The sequence below is a fragment of the Lampetra planeri genome, chromosome 25 (genome assembly GCF_965212315.1).
Source record: "Lampetra planeri chromosome 25, kcLamPlan1.2.h2, whole genome shotgun sequence".
NCBI lineage: Eukaryota > Metazoa > Chordata > Hyperoartia > Petromyzontiformes > Petromyzontidae > Lampetra > Lampetra planeri.
Window position 1 is genome coordinate 9511376 of NC_136131.1, and position 7358 is coordinate 9518733.

Sequence of the window (7358 nt, forward strand, 5' to 3'; positions counted from 1 at the left end):
ACCCTGTAGGTCCCAGCGCCCGGGCCTCTCATCCAGACCCTGTAGGTCCCAACGCCCGGGCCTCTCATCCAGACTCTGTAGGTCCCAACGCCCGGGCCTCTCATCCAGACCCTGTAGGTCCCAACGCCCGGCTCTTCATCCAGACCCTGTAGGTCCCAGCGCCCGGCTCCTCATCCAGACCCTGTAGGTCCCAGCGCCCGGGCCTCTCATCCAGACCCTGTAGGTCCCAACGCCCGGGCCTCTCATCCAGACTCTGTAGGTCCCAACGCCCGGCTCTTCATCCAGACCCTGTAGGTCCCAGCGCCTGGGCCTCTCATCCAGACCCTGTAGGTCCCAGCGCCCGGGCCTCTCATCCAGACTCTGTAGGTCCCAGCGCCTGGGCCTCTCATCCAGACCCTGTAGGTCCCAGCGCCCGGGCCTCTCATCCAGACCCTGTAGGTCCCAACGCCCGGGCCTCTCATCCAGACCCTGTAGGTCCCAGCGCCTGGGCCTCTCATCCAGACCCTGTAGGTCCCAACGCCCGGGCCTCTCATCCAGACCCTGTAGGTCCCAGCGCCTGGGCCTCTCATCCAGACCCTGTAGGTCCCAACGCCCGGGCCTCTCATCCAGACCCTGTAGGTCCCAGCGCCCGGGCCTCTCATCCAGACCCTGTAGGTCCCAGCGCCCGGGCCTCTCATCCAGACCCTGTAGGTCCCAGCGCCCGGGCCTCTCATCCAGACCCTGTAGGTCCCAGCGCCCGGGCCTCTCATCCAGACCCTGTGGGTCCGGTCGTGTGCAGGAAGAATAACGTCCTGAACTTGCGGGGAAACGGTGAGAAAAATCTTTCAGGTGCCCGTTTTTAAAAATTAAAATGTACACAACCGGCGGGGTGGTTGGGTTCGCGCTTTCCCACGCGCATTCTGCCACGAGATTTGTCGTCGCTTAACCGTGGAAACGAATCGTTTTTAACTCCCACAACTTGAATTTGGGCAAATGCAGTGCAAACCCAATGCATAGACATTTGTCTTTGCTTTGTGTTTATACGCGGTGTGTTGTGACCGCCATCAACTCGCTTGAAATCCGGTTTTAAATACTGGTCCCATTGAAGACACTAAAACCCCAATGGGTGAAACTAAAGGTTCAACTATCTTTATTATTTTACTCGGTAAGGTACACTGAGCTATATAGCTCTTTTCCAGAAGCGACCTGTCCACAAATGATTGCTCAACGAAGTGGCTTATCATTTGGTTGCGTTTTGCAGCCAAATACTCGAAACGCGTGTTCATTCTCAATGTGGAGGGGGGAAAAACGGAGGACCCGGAGAAAAATCCACGCGACCGCCGGGAGAAACACGCAAACTCCAAATATACAACAGCAGGCATCAGGGTCGGGATCAAACCCACGACCTCCTGTCTACCAGGCGAGGTAGTTAGCGTCTCACCACCGCGGCGCCCCACCAAGGAGCCTTATCAAGAATTCAAAGACTATCAGGAGAAACACCTTGAGCCAGTCTGAATGGCTGCCTTGTCTTTTTCTTTTGTGCAATCCTAGACGTTCCCAATCTCGCAATCCAAGCTCCCTGATAGAGACCTCAGACCCCCCCCCCCACTCGCCCCCCCCCCCCCTATAACAAACAGCACGTGTTCGCTGACCTTTGGACAAACTCTGAACTCTGCCACCATAATTCACTCCGTCTCGCGTTTTACACGTAGGGATCTATGAAAGTGACACCCATAAAGGTCAGCGCGAGTTATTACAAATAAACCCCGTGCCACGATTCCAAGCCGATATTTTGTCACCGGCAGTTGTGCAACAGCGTGGCTTTGACCGGGTTTTCATGTTTTTTGACACTCATCAGCGAGCCATAGCTGGCACCATTACGTACGCGTGCGTGTGTGAGGTCATCATCGGCATCTGCGGAGCAGTGGCGCAGTGGTTAGCGAGGTGCCCTCCGAACTTGGCATACTCGAGTTCGATTGCCGCACACGGCAAACATCGGTGACGAATGTCTGAACCTGTTCTGGGCCTCTCCTAGGTCGACTCAGTCTTAAATGAGTACCTGGTGCGATGTGTATGTATCAGCATTGGGGAGACAAATGTGGCCGGGCGTGGTGCTGGCCACCGACCCCCTTGTGCACCGTGCCGGCCTTCATTGGTGCTCGCCAACAGCGCTTGCCCCATGAGTATGTTAAAGGAAGAGATCTCGGTCTCTCTGTCTTTAGTCATCATCATCATCAGTCATGAGCAATCCACTGCTGGATGAAGGCCTCCCCAAGCCGTCACCATCTCTCACAGTCCTGCGGTGTAATAAGTCACCTTGTGTGTGACGTCAGTAGCACGGCTCGGCTCGGCTCTTGCAGTGCAAAAAAGACAACAACAACACGGCGCCTCCTGAGCCACGATGGCCCTGGCGTGGCTCGGATGTGGCAGTCAAAAAAGGTTAGGGGCCGTCCATAAATGATGTCACGTGATTTTGGACGATTTTTGATGCCCCCCCCCCTTGTCACACGGCGTCACAAAAAGTCAGACCCCCCTCAAATATGACGTCACGAAGCTCTGCCCCCCCCCCCAAACCATATTTCCATTTTGAAAAAAAAACATGCTTCAAATCGCTTTAAACTCTTGTCATTGCAGTGCGTATTTAATGTGGCGCTGCACTCTGATGTTGTAGGAGAAAACATTTATTAAAAAGTCTATTTAATTAAGTAGAATGTGTTGTCTATATTTATTTAAAGTTGCGCATTTTGATGTGACGTCGCATTTCTCACCCCCCCCCCCTCGTCACGCATCGTCACAAATGTCTGACCCCCCCCCCCTAGGAGCGTGACGTCATTTATGGACGGCCCCTTATGGAATATGTGAAGGTCACCACTGGCATTCGAAATGTATTTCTATGAAAGGATATGGCATCTTAACTGGACCCAAAGAATGACCAGGAAGTAATCAAAAGGTTGCACATAGAAGAAGACAACCTGATGATGCAGGCAAGTGATGAGAAGTAAACCAGCACTATTTGGACATATATGTAGGATGGACAATAACAGCAGGGCCGGATTAAGATGTTGTAGGCCCCTGGGCTACAAGTACTGTGAGGCACCCAGTAATATTTTCTGAAGGAAAACAAAGTTAAAGAAAAAGAACATTTATGTTACAAGGCTAACGGGGCTATCTGTCCACGGATCGTAATAATAATTATAAAAATGTATAATGCGCATTTCATCCTGGGATCAAATAAAATTCAGCATTCACAAATTAAATAATTTTCACTTCATCTCTGGAGGCCCCTCCAGCTGGCGAATGCCCCTGGGTTGCGGCCCCTAAAGCCCCCGTGCCTTAATCCGGCCCTGAACAACAGAGAAGTAAAAAAGCGTGTCATTCGGAAAATGGAAGAAACCGAAAAGAGAGGAAGACCTAACAGAGAATGGCTTGAGGACGACAAGAGAGATTGGTGCCAGACACATGTGTGCACTACGTGAGCGTATTGGCACAAGACAGAGAGGAAAGTGGACACAAATAATGAAACGTGCAGTGGACACCTACGGGACTATCTGTCCACGGATCGTAATAATAATTATAAAAAATGTTAATGCGCATTTCATCCTGGGATCCCAATGTATGGAAAGCATGAAACAAAAACAGAACCAGGGCAACCGACAAACTAAAGAGGGAAGGCCACTTCAACGAGATGGGGTTTCAAAGCAGACTTAAATATATCTACCGACTCCGATTTCCTGATTTCAAGTGGCAAAGCGCTCCGTAGCTTGGGTGCCACGCTAATAAAAGCCCGATCGCCAAAAGAGCGCAATGAAGACCTGGGAGTGCTGAAAAGTTGGAGATCAGAAGATCTTCAGCACCTTGATGGAATATATAAATGTATTAGTTCCTTCAACCGATGTGGGGTGAGCCCTTTTAATGAATTATAGGTTAATAGCAATATCTTAAAATCCACTCGGAAGTTGACCGGTAGCCAATGAAGAGAAGAGGATTGGTGTAATGTGTACGTGTAAGCAGTCTATCAGCTACATTCTAAACAAGCTGCAGTCTTACCCAATGCTTTGCTCGGTATCCCAACCAGTAAGGCGTTGGAGAAGTCGAGTCGGGGTAATGACGACGACGACGACGATGATGATGGAAAGACACCACTCTGTTTGGTACTCGGACTGGTGAGCATGGAGCTCGGCCGTTGGTGTGATACGTCTCTGCAAATACCGAAATAAAATAAATCCACTTCTTCTTTCGTACGGCTGATGTGGAGGCAGAGCAACAAATACAACTTCAACTTCAGGCGGTCAAGCCCAGAACGACCGCGTCACTAGTAGCTAAAGCCACTGTAACATCGAGACATCCCTCCGCAAGATCGTGCCCAGCAGTGACGATGACAAAGTCAAAGAGAGGGAAAGAGAGAGGGTGAGAGAGTCAACTGCTCACTCACTGCTGTCTTGTGTACCGGGTCATCTCACTCAATTAACAGATGCAATGCATTCCTCAGATTATAAAGACGCCCCGGGAAAGAAGACTCGTTCAAAACGTGTGCTTTGTTTTTCGACTGCAGTCACGAAAGCTTTAAATCGAAATTTAACCGCCTCTACGGGGAGGGATTCCACATAACTACTTCCCTTCTACGTGACTTTACCGAAAGAACCAAGAAGGTGTGCTTTGTTATCAATACACACGGTTGTACAATTCATTTGGTCACACACGCCACAAACCACACACACGCTGGATAATACAATCTGTCCTGGAGAATATGGTAAGTTTCACCAGAAGTACACGTGGGACTGTTTGAAGTTGTCGCAACATCAACAGTGGATGTATAAGGCGGCCTACGGTGGCGCGATGTTTACTCCCTCGCCTGGTATACAGGAGGTCGTGTGTTCGATCCCGACCCTGACGCCTGCTGCTGTATATTTGTAGTTTGCATGACTCTCTCCGTGGTCGCGTAGATTTTTCTCCGGCTTCTCCGGTTTTTCCCCTGCACATTTAGAATCAACGACACTCGTTTAGAGTATTTGGCTGCTATGAATGTCCACGTGACGAGCCACTTCGTTGAGCGACCATTTGTGGCCAGGTCGCTTCTGAAAAAGAGCGATATAGCTCAGTGGGTCTTACCTGTTAAAACTAAAAAAAACACCTGTGCTCACTTTAAGCACGTGACATGTACCTGGCTCCCACAGAGGGAAACAAATGCACTGATGACGTTGCAGCGCTGGAACGCCACAAAAAGGTCAACAACATTCCCTTCAGATGGTAGAAACGTGGGGTTAAATTAAACCTCGCGTATGGACGGACAGGGCAGAGTTGACAGTCGTTCTTTCTGCGAAGGAGATTGCTCGGTTAAGTGCCACGAGCGATGATGTGCCTATAGCAGCGTGAAACAAAACGAAGGTAAGACGTAGAAGTAACATCAAGACTATTCAAGGCCCTCACGTTGTTCGATCATATCTGATTTGATTAATAAACGGTGGCGAGTAATAGCTGGCCCGGTCCTGAACCTCTCATCGTGTGCTTGTGTGAGAGAGATCGAGTGGGGAGCGGTGATGTTGTGGTTGGCGCACCACGTTACGAAATCCGGCGACCCCAAGGCTAACTGGTCCTGGGCCTCCCCTAGGTCGACTCAGCCTCAAATGAGTACATAGTGCGGTAGGTAAACTTCGCCACGTGTTTGTGGCCACCCACCCGCTCTTGTTCCACACAGTGCCCGGCCTTCATAGCTGCTACTCGCTAACAGCACTTGGCCCCAACAGTCTATGAAAAAGGCTACACGGGGGATCTTTGTCTTGATGGGGAGGGAGGGAGAGGAGGTGGGGGGAGGCATGGTCGTTTGTTTGTCTTTTACAGCAGGCTGTATCGAGGGAGTTGATGGTGTGTTGGCGAGAAGTTGCGCCGCTGATAAGGAGGAGGCCGTGTTGGAGCTCTCGAAGCATGTCGCTTTTCAACGAGAGCGGTGTCCACTGGCCCCTTATCTCGCTCAGCGTGAGTGTCTCGCAGTAACCCCAGCGGCGGCCTCTGTGGCGTAATGCAAAGGCTGGAGGGGGCAGGGGGGACGGACGGCAGGAGGTGGTGCCATTTCACAATGATCGTCATCATCATCATCATCTGCCATGGTCAGGGGTCAGCAAACTGCGGCTCCGAAGACGCGTGCGGCTCTTGAAGGACTGCTTCGTGACGTCGTTCACGTTGCATTGCGGCTCTTGTAAATATCGAGGGAGTTTTTGTTGTTGTTGTTGTTGTTATCACCGAATTCGTAAACACAAAAATGTCTCTAATTGATAATAGTTTTTTTTACCCTTTTATCTGGCAACAAAACTGACACCTTTTTTTACAAGGAGTCATGTTTGTATTGACCACAATACCTGCAGTCGGAATGCAAACAAAAAACATAACTCTGATAATGTATACATTATCAGAGTTGTGTTTTTTGTAATGTATACAGCCCAGGCTGCGGAATTTATTCCACCCAGGGGATCGGAGCGTCGACGAGGAGAGGGCCCCGTCGACCACGCAGCTTAGGCCGCGTCGATAAGTTTGCGGCTAAAGGAGGGGACCGGGGGGCATTTGTTCGCCGATTTGAGGCGGCGTACACTTCATTTAGAATGGACGGAGCACGAGGCACTGAAGGCTCTCCCCACGGCCCTTAGCGACGACCCTTTGATTATTTATTCCTCCGTACCGGCAGAGAAAAAGAACACCTTGCAATCCGCATATCGAGAGAAGCTGAGATTTTTGACCCGCCATCCAGTGCAAAAAGACGATTTCAAAACCTTCGGCGGGAAGAAGGGGAATCGGCCTTGGCCTACAGATGCACTCTCATGGGCCTTGCACAGGCTGCTTTCCCGCGCCTGAAAGCGGGGGCCCTGGACTTCATGGTTGCTGACCATATGTTAGTGCTGGCACAGGCCTACACAATAGTTTTGCCAGTCACTGATGAGGACAAGCAGACCTCCTTGTGGATTGCGAAGGGCATAAGATCCCAAAAGGAGGTGATGAGTCCACAACGTGTGGTTGTGCAAATAGCAGACCCATCAACCCATCAAGAACTGGAGGGGGTTCAGAGAAATTGGAATGTGGGAGAAGACACCGAAACATAAATGGATGTGGGGCTGCCCGGGGAGGAGATGTGGGCGGCTGTGAGGGGGGCATACTGGGGACCGGTCCAGAGGACTCGTTGTTGGATGCCCTAGCATCTAGCCGGGCCCGGGACCCGGTGACCTGCCACGAATATGGCCACACGAGCCCCTGATGCTGCCCCACCGGGGCTGCCCTCACGCCAACGGCCGCTCTCTGGTTATATCTGGCCTTGTACCCATCTCCAGCACGTTGACGGTTCCCTGTTTGCTGGGGACAGACTTTTTGAACCAGCTCCCTATACATGTTTTGAC